The following is a 13,983-nucleotide window of genomic DNA, read 5'->3' as shown; positions in this document are numbered from 1 at the left end:
ACATGCATTGTCAATTGTTTTAGTCAGGATTACAACAGAGAATATCCATAGTCAAGCAGGGAATAAGGAGAATTTAACAAAGGAATTATTTACAGGGACTTGGGCAAGATTTAAAGGGAACCAACTAGAGATGATGCAATATCCTGCAATAGCAACAGAAGAAAGCTTTTGAAACTCATAGACAGAAAGGAAAAGGGGAGAGAGACCAGAGCTAGCAAAATCCAGAGAGAGCTATAACTTTCCAGGATAGTTCACTGGGGCGGAGGGGGGGCGGGGGGGGGGGTGGGAGGGGGTTGTATTTGAATAAAGGAAAAGAGCCAGGTCATGGCCTTACAGGGAGGGAGCAGGGAAATAAATACCCAAACATACTAGTACTTCTCCTTTTGCCTTCCTAACTCCTGTTGATTTCTCTCATTGGCTAACTTGAAGGGTAAGATAAGGATAGATACTCCAGTGATGCAGTGCATAAAACTCAGCCCCCTGAGCAAGAGCTGGGCAGAGGAGGAATTTGAGAAATAAACCGGAAATGTCTACCTCTCCCCCCACCAAAATGCTTATTTCGAAGCTCCAAATCATTTCTTTAACTGCAGGTTTTACTTATTCTGTGCTACTTTAAATCTACTATCTTCCAAACAAATCTGTTATTTTCGGAGCTCCACTCAAAACTTGTTTTTTATCTCCTACTAGGTAAATGAAGTCATTGTCCAACCATGTGCTCAAACCAGAATGTGACTATCATTCTTGACTTCTTTCTTTTTTGTTGCACAATCATCTTTCAAACATAATCTGGAGAATATACCTTTAAAATATTTTTAAAATCTCTCTCTTCTTTCAGTCCTGACTGTCATAATTGAGGCACACGTCTTCTCCATGGACTACTGTAAGACAGTCTGAGTTTTACAACACCTCGGCACTGCCTCCGCCGAAGAGCTCTCAACACCTACACTTAGGCTTTTAAAGTTCAGACCAAGTAGAGTGAGGTCCCATCAGGAGCAGGCAGAGGAGCTCACTTAGGCCCGGGCTCCCGGGAAGTGAAAGATGCAGGTCTCCTTCACACCCACAGCCCACACTCAGCCACTCTGCCCAGTCCGTCCTCGTCAGAATCACTGTCGTCATAATCGCTGTACTCCATAGCAACGTGTCTGGACAGGATCGCGCCATGTCATCCCCACCCCCACCCCGCTCATGCTCTGCCCTCTTGCTCACATGGCTCTTGTACTTTTTTTCCAGCTGAATTCCTATTTGAATAGCCTCAAGAAGATCACTGAGAGCATCGCCTATGGGTGTTTGTACAGTTACTTGTCGCTTTGTCTCAGCTACTGGAGGGCCATTCAGGGAGGAGGAGGAGAGAAAAGAGCCGAGCCTGCAGGAGGGTCTGGCGGGGGAGGTAGGGGGCCCCAAGAAGGCGGGGCTGTGACTACCAGCCCAGTGGAGGGCGGCTGAGGAGGCGGTAGGAGGACCCAGCTGCTACTGGGAAGGAAGGCTGCCTGGGAATCTGGAGAGAACTGACAGAAAGCAGTTTGTGCTTAAGGGATCGTGGCGGGTGGTGGGGCGGAGGCGGTGCCGAGGGGTTGTAATATTCTATGATCTGGGCTGGGAGCACCACAGCTGGAGCCCTGGGTACTGAGGCCTGGGACCCCTCTGTGGCCTGTGATGGGGTTGGCGAAGGTGAGTGCTGAGGTCTGTACAGGTCCATGTTCCTTGCTGAAGCCTGGGGGGGAGAGGGGGGAAGGGGGAGGGTTGGGTACTCTTGCCCAGGGGCGGTCACAGGCTGCGGGTGGAGAGAATAGTTGCGAGTGAGTGGCTGGATACGATTAATTTGTGACATCCAATGCCAGTATCTGGGGACAGGGATTCCTCAGAAGACGCTTCATGGTACACGCTCCGAGACAACCTGTAGTTGGGTCTGAGCTCTTGGTCATAACTAGTGCCATCATATTCCACTCCGGGCGCCTGATTCTGGCTTTTCCAACTTTTTTCACCTCGTGTGTTGCGCCGTGTATATGCTTTTGTTTCCTTCGGTGCCTTTTTCTCTTTTCCGTTGTCTTCTGTGTCCTGTAGCATTTTTTCTTTCCAGAGGGAAGAAATGTGGGGAGGGAGTGGGGCAGTCAAAGAAATAGAAAGGATTGGTATAAAATTCCACCCTGTCCTTTTAATCATCGCTCTACGGGGTCAGAATTTTCAGAGGAGGTGGTTTATCACTCGTACATGACGGCAAAAGGGTTAGGAATGGTGAATACTCTTTGAAACCTTCTGCTGGTCTCGAGCTGTGGAACTTTTGAAAGCTTTTTTTCATGTTGATATCCTCTCCCATTGTTGCATCCAGCGTCCAGCTGGGTAATTTTCATGGCCAGGCGATCAATTCTGTCTGAAAGAGAATTTGCTCTGATGTAAAAGCTGTTAGCCTCATTAAACAGCTCACCAAATATGTCTTAAGCACGTTTGTTTAGACAGCTTAGCTGGCTTGTGATAGCAGCGAGGATTGGTTACACCTTGAAGTTCACTGGTAATCCCTTCGGGCAGGACGCCCCGCCGCGTTCCGATGATTCGGGTTCCGATGATACGCTTATTGTGATTTCATATAAATGTTGATTTAGGGATTGCAAAAATTCTCTCAGGTTGCATCACCATTTTGGCTCAAATAGCAGTACTAACAGCAAGTTAACACAGTCGGAGGCGCCACGGCTGTGCCTGGGGCTGCACTCCGAGTCCCTCGTTCCTCCTTGCCGCGCTGTGTGATGCCCCCTTGCCGCACTAAACGCCCTCTAAATCAGCGGTTCTCAACCTGTGGGTCATGACCCCTTTGGAGGTCGAAGTACCCTTTCACAGGGGTCGCCTAAGACCATCGGAAAACACATATATAGTTACATATTGTTTTTGTGCTTTAATTATGTTCAATTTATAACAATGAAATTGGGGGTCACCACAACATGAGGAACTGTATTAAAGGGTCGAGGCATTGGGAAGGTTGAGAACCACTGGATTTTTAGTAAATCCTTGGTAATAGATTGGTAATAGATTAGGGAGCTGGGAGAAAGCAAAACAGGAAACCTCTGGGGTTGGATATAAAGTAAAATGATAGACACATGCTTCTTTTACATCCATTAGTTAACAGTCAATAATTAACATGATAACAATAACAATGAGGGAATCTGTGGTCTCCGCTCTGGTGCCCTGGCACATTGTTTGTGCCTTGTGGGGTCTGGAAAAAGGGAAATTACAAGTTATCCCCACATTCCAAAGGTATGTTATCCTTAGATGCAAAAAGGTAATACTAGTAGGCTCAGTTAAGATCAAAGTTGATCCTTCACAGAATATACCAGCCTAGCACATTACTACCCATCATACACTGCTTTGTAATTAAAAAGTTTACTTTCAGGCCATCCTTTGTGGTTGCTTTAGGTCTCTGATTTTGCAAGGCCATCACTAAGCCTTCCCTGAGCTTGTCAGGTTATCAAGTGGCCCCTTTCCCCCTACAGGACCCATCTCTACAGAGCAGAGGGAGCATTCAGCCATCTTCAAATTCTCACCAACATTATCTCATTATTTGTGTGCATAGGGGAAAGGGGTCACAAACAATGTTGTGAGTTCCATGACAGAATTAAAAATCACTCTGATCCTCAGATATGAATGCAACAACTGTTTATATTTTTGTGTTTTTCCCAGTATTTGTCCATAGGCAGACATATTTTGTATATGGTTTTAGTCTTCACCATATAGATGCACTTTTAAACTAATAACCTGTTTTTAAAATAAATAATAAAAGTTAAAATTTCTCATTAGGTATCTACTTATTCTAGAACATTTTAAAAATATAGAAAATTATTATATCATTGCTCCAAGACAATGTCTGTTTACATGTTAGTGTTATTTCTTCAAACTTTCATATATGCATTTCTTTTCTTCCTACATAATTTGATATATATATATATATATATATATATATATTTGCTTTCTGCTTTTTTCATATGATTTTATGCATCTAATTACTGTAAAGGTTTGATAAATATGCTTTACCAGGTTATAATTTGCTTTAGCATTCTCTCTTTTTTTTCATTTAAATTCCTTATTGTTTAAAGTATTACATAAGCCTCCTTTTTCCCCCATTGACCTCTATCTGCCCCCCCACCCCAGCCGTCTGTGTCCATTGCTTATGCTCATATGCATGCATACAAGTCTGTTGGTTGATCTCTTGCTCCCTCGCCCCCTGCCTTCCCTCATTGGTTGCACAGTCTGTTCAATGCTTCTATGACTCTGGTTCTATTTTTGTTCATCAGTTTATGTTCATTATATTCCACAAATGAGTGAGATCATGTCATATTTATCTTTCTCTGACTGGCTTATTTCGCTTGGCATAATGCTCTCCAATAAAAAAAATGGGCCAAGTTCCATCCATGCTGTTGCAAACAGTAAGAATTCCTTCTTTTTTTTTTACCACATTGTATTCCATTGTGTAGATGTACCACAGTTTTCTAATCCACTCATCTGTTGATGGGCATTTAGGCTGTTTCCAAATCTTAGCTATTGTAAATTGTGCTGCTATGAACATAGGAGTGCACATATCCTTTCTGATTGGTGTTTCTCTTTTCTAGGGATATATTCCTAGAAGTGGGATTACTGGGTCAAATGGGAGTTCCATTTTTAATTTTTGAGGAAACTTCATACTGTCTTCCATAGTGGCTGCACCAGTCTGCATTCCCACCAGCAGTGCAAGAGAGTTCCTTTTTCTCCACATCCTCGCCAGTACATGTCATTTGTTGATTTGTTGATGATAGTCATTCTGACAGGTGTGAGATGGTACCTCATTGTTGTTTGGATTTGCATCTCTCGGATGATTAGTGACTTGGAGCATGTTTTCATATGTCTCTCGGCCTTCTGTATGTCTTCTTTCAAAAAGTGTCTATTTAGGTCCTTGGCCCATTTTTTTTATTGGATTGCTTATGTTCCTTTTGTTAAGCTGTATGCTTTCCCTATAAATTTTGGAGATTAAACCCTTATCGGAGATAACATTGGCAAATATGTTTTCCCATACAGTGGGTTTTCTTATTGTTTTGTTTATGGTTTTTTTAGCTGTGGAGAAGCTTTTTATTTTGATGTAGTCCATTTGTTTATTTTCTCCTTAGTTCCCATTGCCCTAGGAGCTGAATTGGTAAAGATAATGCTACGACAAAAGTGACAAATGTCTATTTTGCTGCCTATGGCTTCTTCTACGATTTTTATGGTTTCCCATCTTGCATTTAAGTCCTTTATCCATTTTGAGTTTATTTTTGTGTATGGTGTAAGTTGGTGGTCTAGTTTCATTTTTTTGCATGTATCTGTCCAATTTTCCCAACACCATTTATTGAAGAGGCTGTCTTGACTCCATTGTATGCTCTTGCCTCCTTTGTCAAATATTAATTGAACATAATGGCTTGGGTGGATCTCTGCGTTCTTCGTTCTGTTCCATTGGTATAAGTGTATGTTCTTGTGCCAGTACCATGCAGTTTTGAGAACAGTGGCTTTGTAGTATAGCTTCATATCTGGTATTGTGATATCCCTCCAACTTTGTTCCCTCCAACTTTGTTCTTCTTTCTCAAGATTGCTGCAGCTATTTGGGATCTTTTTTTAATTCCAGATGTATTTTTGGAGAGTTTGTTCTAGGCCTTTGAAGTATGCTATTGGTATTTTAATGGGGATTGCATTGAATCTATAGATTGATTTGGGTAGGATGAACATTTGAATGATGTTGATTCTACCAATCCATAAACACAGTATATTTGTCTATTTGTTTATGTCTTCCTCTATCTCTTTTTTCAATGTCCTATAGTTTTCTGAGTATAGGCCTTTACCGCCTTAGTTAAGTTTATTTCTAGGTATCTTATTATTTTTGTTGCACTAGTACATGGGATTTTTTTTTTTAGTTTCTCTTTATGTGAGCTTATTATTGGTGTGTAAAAAAAGTCATATATTTCTGGGTGTTAATTTTGTATCCTGCTACATTACCGAATTCATTTATTAGTTCTAGTAGTTTTTTGATGGAGTCTTTAGGCTTTTGTATGTACAGTATCATGTCATCTGCGAATAATGACAGTTTTACATCTTCTTTTCCAATTTAGATACCTTTCATTTCTTCTTGTCTAATTGCTATAGCTAATACTTCCAGTACTATGTTGGAAAAGAGTGGTGAAAGTGGGCATGCCTGTCTTGTTCCTGTTCTTAGGGGAAATGGTTTTAGTTTTTGCCCATTGAGTATGATGTTGGCTGTAGGTTTGTCATGTAAGGCTCTTTTATTATGTTGAAGTATGATCCCACTATTCTCACTTTGCTTAGAGTTTTTATCAGGAAAGGGTGTTGGATTTTGTCAAATGCTTTTTTGCATCAATTGATATGATTATGTGATTTTTGTCTCTTAATTTGTTTATGTTATGTATCACGTTTATTGACTTGCAGATATTGTATCAGCCTTGCATCCCTGGAATAAATCCCACTTGGTCATGGTGTATGATCTTTCTAATGTAATGCTGGATCCGATTGCTTTAGCATTCTCTTGTTAGAAGATAATGCTCCCTATTTCTTGGTATTATAATGTTGCAAATGGGCATGATAATTGTAAATTCAGATTTTTTTTCTGTGTTCAGCATAATTGCCTTACTATAGATTTCTAAAGATAAAATTATGTTATTAAAGGAAATGAAAGAATTTAAAGCTCTTGATAATATTATCAAATGGCTTTCCAAAGTATTGTATTAATTTATAGACTTAAATAGTACTCTAAATGTTTATTATTTTGATGGAAAATGGCCAATAGGGGGAAAAAGGAGACACACAATACTTTCAAAAATAAAGATACATTTTTTTAATTGCATATATATTTTCTTAAATCTTTATTGTTGAAAGTATTACATATATCCCCTTTTCCCCCCACTCACCTTTCACCCCACATCCCACCCCAGGCCTTCACCACCCTATTGTCTGTATCTATAGGATATGCATATACACATATGAGTCATTGGTTGATCTCTTTCCTCCCCCCACCCTCTACTTTCCCTCTGAGATTTGGCAGTCTGTTCTTTGTTTCTATGTCTCTGTATCTGTTCTTTCTTTTTTACAACTGCATAGTATTCCATTGTATAGATATACCACAGTTTTTTAATCCACTCATCTGCTGATAGGCACTTAGGCTGTTTCTAAATCTTATTGTAGATTGTGCTGCTATCTATGAACATAGGGATGCATATATTCGTTCTGATGAGTGATTCTGACTTTTTGAGATATATTCCTAGAAGTGGGATTCCTGGGTCAAATGGGAGTTCCATTTTTAATTTTTTTGAGGAATTTCTACAGTGGCTGCACCATTCTGCCTTCCCACTAGTAGTATACGAGGGTTCCTTTTTCTCCACATCCTCATCAACATTTGTTCTTTGTTGACTTGTTATTTTAGCCATTCTGACAAGTGTGAGGTGGTACCTCATTGTCATTTTGATTTGCATCTCTTGGATGATTAGTGAGTTGGAGCATTTTTTCATATGCCTTTTGACCTTCTGTATGTCCACTTTGGACAAATGTCTATTTAAGTCCTTTGCCCATTTTTTAATTGGATTGTTTATCTTCCTTTGGTTAAGTTGTATGAGCGCCCTCCATTTGGCTGTATTTCATTATTCCTAATGGCTAAGTAGTATTCCATTGCACATATCTATCACATCTTCTTTATCCAATCATCTATCAAAGGATACTTTGGTTGTTTCCATGTCTTGGCCATCATGAATAATGTTGCAATGAACACAAGGGTGCATATATCTCTGTGAATAGATGTTTTCAAATTTTGGGATAGGTGCCCAAAAGAGGGGTCTCTGGGTCATATGGTAACTCTACATTTAATTTTTTTGAGAAACCTCTATACTATTTTCCATATTGGCTATACCAGTTTATATTCCCCAAAGAGCAAATTATCATTCCTTTTTCTCCAGGACCTCTCCAACACTTATTTACTTGTCTTGTTGATGATAGCCATTCTAACAGGTATAAGGAGGTATCTAGTTGTAGTTTTGATTTGCATTTCCCTAATAGCTGGTGAAGTTAAGCATCTTTTCATATACCTGTTGGCCATTTGTATGTCTTCTTGGGAGAAGTGTCATCAAATTATTTCCCTTAAAGCAGTGGTTCTCACCCTTCCTAATGCCGCCACCCTTTAATACAATTCCTCATGTTGTGGTGACCCCTAACCATAAAATTATTTTCGTTGCTACTTCATAACTGTAATTGTTCTACTGTTATGAATCATAATGTAAATATCTGATATGCAAGATGTATTTTCATTGTTACAAATTGAACATAATTAAAGCACAGTGATTAATCACAAAAACAATATGTAATTATATATGTGTTTTCCGATGGTCTTAGGCGACCCCTGTGAAAGGGTCGTTTGACCCCCAAAGGGGTCATGACCTACAGGTGGAGAACCACTGCCTTAAAATGTGGCTGGTTAATTCACTTAGCAAGTTATCTCTTCTGACAAACAGGCCTACTTTGACACAGTGGATAATTGTATATGTAAAATTACATGAATGCCATTTTAAAATACTAGATGTTATACTCATACACTCTGAGTTGAGTTCATTGGCATGTGATAGAGAGAGTCCTCGGGTCACGTCGGACTCGACGTATGTCATTTCATGGATACGTCGCCATCTCCCATTTATTTATTTAAAAAAAGTTCTGTCATTTTGACATATGTACATATGTGATTTATGTTTTTTTATTATTTATTTTCCACAAGTAAAGCTCAGGAATTGTTGTCTTTCTTTTAATTTTTTTTTACTGTTTCACTTCATTACTGCTGTGTATGTGCTCCATGTGAGTGAGGTAGGTGCTTATGTAGGTGGGTTCCGACTTAAGGCCAAAGTTGCATTATGTCGTGCCATAGGAACATATTCTTCTGAGAGCAGCATTACCCTGTAAAAGTAGGGACAGATCCCTAGGAATGTATATCCTGAAATGGAAAAGCACTTTGGGGCAGAATTTACATGAGTGTTATTTGAACACAGTTATGCCTGAGAAGGTGAACCATAATAGGGAAGCTTGTATTTTACTTTCCTTATAGAAAGTGAGTTCTTTTATCTAAGAGTAGGGAGAAGTGTACAGCACATATTAATAACGAATGCTATTTTTTTAAATATATTTTTTATTGATTTCAGATAGAAAGGGAGATGAAGAGAGACATAGAGACATCAATGAGAGAGAATCATTGATTGGCTGCCTCCTGCACACCCCCTACTGGGGATCGAGCCCACAAACCTGACATGTGCCCTTGACTGGATTCGAACCTGGGACCCTTCAGTTTGCTGGCTGATGCTCTATCCATTGAGCCAAACTGGCTAGGGCAAGAATGCTATTTTTAAAAGTATTTTAATTGATTTTAGTGACTGAGGAAGGGAGAGGCAGAGAGAAAGAAAGAACTATCTATGAGAGAGAAACATCAATCAGCTGCCTCCTTCATGCACGCTACTGGGGATCTATCCCATGACTTGGGCATGTGCTCTGACTGGGAATCAAACCTGTGACCTCTTGGTGAACAGAACAATGTTCAGCCACTGAACTACAGTGACCGGGCCTGCTGCAACATTTCAAGTTTTAAAAAATTCATGTCTCTATCCAGAGAGGTCTTAAAAAAATATTTCAATGTATTCCTACTGCAATAAATTACGCTATTTAAGCAATTCAAGGCCCCACACCTCTAGTCTCATGCTTTAGAACTGTAAAGCTTTCAGTCCTGTTTCTTTTAAAATCTTATAGTACTTTCATTCAAATATATGTTGATTTAGTTCAAATAATAAAAATTTTAAATCACATCACAACTATTTTGACTGACATACAGACCATGATAAAATGATTTTGGACATGTATTCAGAATTATATATGCATGGGGGGAAATAAGAAATATAAATGTCTCCGAATTAACAATGGTTGCTATTTGCAAGAGATTCGTTTGTAAGCAGTTATTTTATAAGATCTTTATATATCATACACTAAAATAAACAATATAAATATGTTGAACTTCCTATTAAGTTTAGTATTATCAAAATTTTGTATAAAAAGATGCTACACTTGATTTACATAGTTAGAAAAGGCAATGAGATTGTCAAATTAGAAGACTGAGTTCTGAATCATAAAAATTCAGTTAGTGACTTCCTAAAACTGTATATTCCAATGGATTACAAGTATTTGAACTGAAAGTAAATAATTCCCTTGATCTTGATAAGTTTTAGGTGCCTTAACCACACTGAAAGCTTTTTACACAGCAATCAAATTGATCGACAGGCTTGTAAACCAAAGTTATTTTTCTTGTAACCTTACATTATTTCTCTTTCAAGGTTATCTCAACCCCAGAGGCTCACTGACACTTGGGAAATAGTAGTTATAATTATTGAATCTTGAACAGTTTAGCTTTCTGACCACTGCCACTTGATAAGACCTCAAGATAAATTTGACCTTACACTGCAGTACAATATGCAGTTGGGATATAAAGATTATAGTCCCTTAATCTCTGTGTTCCCCTTCTCTCCTTAGGACACCTTACAGTGCAATTCCCACCAATAAGCAATTCTCCATTATGAGCAGCCAATTTAAAGAATTCTCTGGGAGAGAAAATGGATTAATCTGACACCATATTGACAATTTACCAGTTCCCTTTCCTTCAAAACGGAAAATCCAGGCCATGAGGAAGGCACTGGACACCTGGGATTAAGTCACTACTAAGGGGCCAAACATCACTCAAAATTATGGCAGAACAACTCTAAGAATTAACATTGCATTGCCTCCTTTACAGTTTGGCTAAGGGCTGACCCCTGAACAAAATAACCTCTTTAATAAACAGCTGTGTCCATAGGGTATACCTCTGTAAGATTGCTTTAGGTAGGATGGACAATTTAATGATGTTGGTTCTACCAATCCATGAACACGGTATATTTGTCCACTTGTTCATATCTTCCTCTATCTCTTTTTTTCAACATCCTGTAGTTTTCTGAGTATAGGCCTTTTACCTCCTTAATTAAGTTTATGCCTAGGTATCTTAATTTTTTTTGTTACAGTAGTAAATGGGATTGTTTTTTTAGTTTCTCTTTATGTGAGTTCATTATTGGTATATAAAAATGCCATTGATTTCTGGGTGTTAATTTTGTATCCTGCTACATTGCCAAATTCATTTATTAGTTCTAGTAGTTTTTTAATGGAGTCTTTACAGCAAGCATGCGGCCCACAACAAATATTTTTACAGCCCAGCCAATATAACAGTATATAAGAAACATTTTAATGAAAATTTTGTCACTTAATTTTTACAATATCCTGTTATACATAATCCTATATAATAAAAAGCTAATATGCAAATCGACCAAACGGCGGAATGACCAGTTGCTATGATGCACACTGACCACCAGGGGGCAGTGGTGGTCAGTGAGCTCCAACAGGGGGAGCACCACTCAGCCAGAAGCCGGACTCATGGCTGGTGAGTGCAGCGGCAGTGGCAGGAGCCTCTCCCACCTCCGCGGCAGTGCTAAGGACTCCCAAGGGGTCCCGGACTGCGGGGGACTTTCCTGATCCCCCCCCCCCGCCGTGCATGATTGTCATGCACCGGGCCTCTAGTTATTAATAATGAAATACAATATTCACTAATGACTAATTAGCATAATCGTGTTGCATTCATTTCCCTTACCCGCTTTACTTGCCGGCGCACCATTTCTACTAGCAGTGAATATTTTAGCAGCCGATTGCCACATTATTAGTCTTGGGCTGACTTGTTTGGTGTGCACAACAGGAAATATTTTGCTTTTGGAGAACAAGAAAAATAGGTTTATTTGCTTTAAGCTCATGAATTTGTGCAGTTATTCAGTGTCTGGTAAGTTAATGTTCAAGAAAAAATATTAATTTTTATTAAAATGTTCTATTATTTTATGTTTACAATTACTCATTTATTTCAGCCCTTTGTATTCAGCATGTCTCTATGGAAATAAACCTACATTTCTATGAAAATTGAAGCTTTGGTTTTTTTGTGGCCCACATAAACTTAAACCTTGTTTATTTGGCTTGTGTTAGCCTTTGGGTTTGACATGCTTCCTTTACAGTTTTCCATGTACAATATCATGTCATTAGTGAATAATGAAAGTTGTACTTCTTCTTTTCCATTTTGGATATCTTTAATTTTTTGTTCTTGTCAGATTGCTATGGCTAACGCTTCTAGTACTGTGTCGAACAGGAGTGGGGAGAGTAGGCAATCCTGTCTTGTTCCTGTTCTTAGGTGAAATGATTATATTTTTTGCCCATTGAGTGTGATGTTGGTTGTAGGTTTGTCATATAAGGCTTTTATTATATTGAGGTATGATCCTTCTATTCCCACTTTGCTGACAGTTTTTATCAAGAAAGGGTGTTAGATTTTTTTCAAATGCTTTTTCTGCATCAATTGATATGATCATGTGATTTTTGTCTTTCAATTTGTTTATGTGATGTATCACGTTTATTGTTCTTCGGATATTGTACCAGCCTTGCATCCCTGGAAAAAATCCCACTTTGTCATGGTGTATGATCTTTTTAATATATTGCTAGAAGCGATTTACTGAGGATTTTATCATCTATATTCATCAGGGATACTCATGTAATTCTTTCTTTGTAGGGTCTTTATCTGCTTTTGGGATTAGGGTAATGCTGGCTTCATAAAAAGAGCTTGGAAGTTAACTCTAAATGTTGAAAACTAACAGAGAATATTTCTTATTTTTTAATTCTTTACTAGAGGCCCAATGCACGAAATTCATGCACAGGTAGGCTTCGTAGGCCTGGCCAGCCATCAGGACTGATCTGTGAGGTGATTGGGGGGTCCCAGCTGGCACCCACCTTGGCTGGCCTTGCACTGTCTGCTCACTGGCCATGCTCCCTGCTTCTGCTGTCAGTTGCCTCCCTCTGCAGGGTGACAGGTGGGGTGATGAGGGGGCCCCTGCTGTCACCCAACTTGGCTGGCCAGGGGCCAGCGGGCTGCGGACAGCTCCTGCATTGAGCATCTGCCCCCTGGTAGTCAGTGCACATTATAACGACCATTCGTTTCACCGGTCATTCTGTTTGTCGGTCAATTTGCATATCAGGCTTTTATTATATAGAATTGTTGAAAGTCTTACATATGTCTCTTTTTCCCCCATTGACCTCTCCCCAGCACATGCCCTCACCCCCCTACTGTCTGCGTCCATTGGTTATACTCATATGCATGCATACAAGTCCATTGGTTGATCTCTTACTCTCTCACCCCCCCCCTTCCCTTGTAGGTTGGACAGTCTGTTCAATGCTTCTATGTCTCTGATTCTATTTTTGTTCATCAGTTTATGTTGTTCATTATATTCCACAAATTCTGTATTCTCTTTGTCTGTCTTCTTTAATCCTTCACTGCTCCTCCTCAGTTTCACCCTTGACCATGCTGGCACAGCACACCTTTGGCATTTCTTGCATTGCTGGCTCGGTGGCAATAAACTCCCCCCTTTTTTTTGTCTGCAAAGCCCCAGGATCCACCTTTAATTTTGAACGTTAGCCTTGTTGGGTAGATTATCCTTGGATTCAGTCCCTTGCTTTGCATCACTTTGTATATTTCATTCCGTTCCCTTCTGGCATGATGTGTTTCTGTTGAGAAATCAGTTGATAGTGTAATGGGAGATCCATTATAGGTAACTTTCTGTCTTTCTCTGGCAGCCTTTAAGATTCTTACTTTTTTTTTTTTTTAATTGAGAAAGTAAAATATTTTTATTACACATATGAAGGTATAAATTTTCACAAACATATTTAAAACTTTAATGAGGGATTTCTAACCAAATTTTATAATTTGCCCTGTAATTAAATATGGTCAATAGCTCAATCAGTTAAAGTTTTAAATTTTTAAAATAACTGAAATTTACCTCTTACATTGAACCAGTTTTTCCCCGAGGGAATTAAACATCCAATAAAAACAATGTTTTTTATTTCAGATCTTTTTAACAA

The 13,983-nt window shown here is 39.1% G+C and overlaps 1 pseudogene; it reads right to left on the bottom strand.

Moving 5' to 3' along the window:
* Positions 1–1,051: 1,051 nt before the first annotated feature.
* LOC118653391 lies at positions 1,052–11,710 on the bottom strand (annotated as a pseudogene).
* Between the last annotated feature and the right edge of the window lie 2,273 nt (positions 11,711–13,983).

Source organism: Myotis myotis, unplaced genomic scaffold (assembly GCF_014108235.1).
Source record: "Myotis myotis isolate mMyoMyo1 unplaced genomic scaffold, mMyoMyo1.p scaffold_m19_p_4, whole genome shotgun sequence".
NCBI classification, from domain to species: Eukaryota; Metazoa; Chordata; class Mammalia; order Chiroptera; family Vespertilionidae; genus Myotis; species Myotis myotis.
The sequence above is the reverse complement of the archived record's forward strand: the minus strand, read 5'-3'. Positions and strand labels throughout refer to the sequence as shown.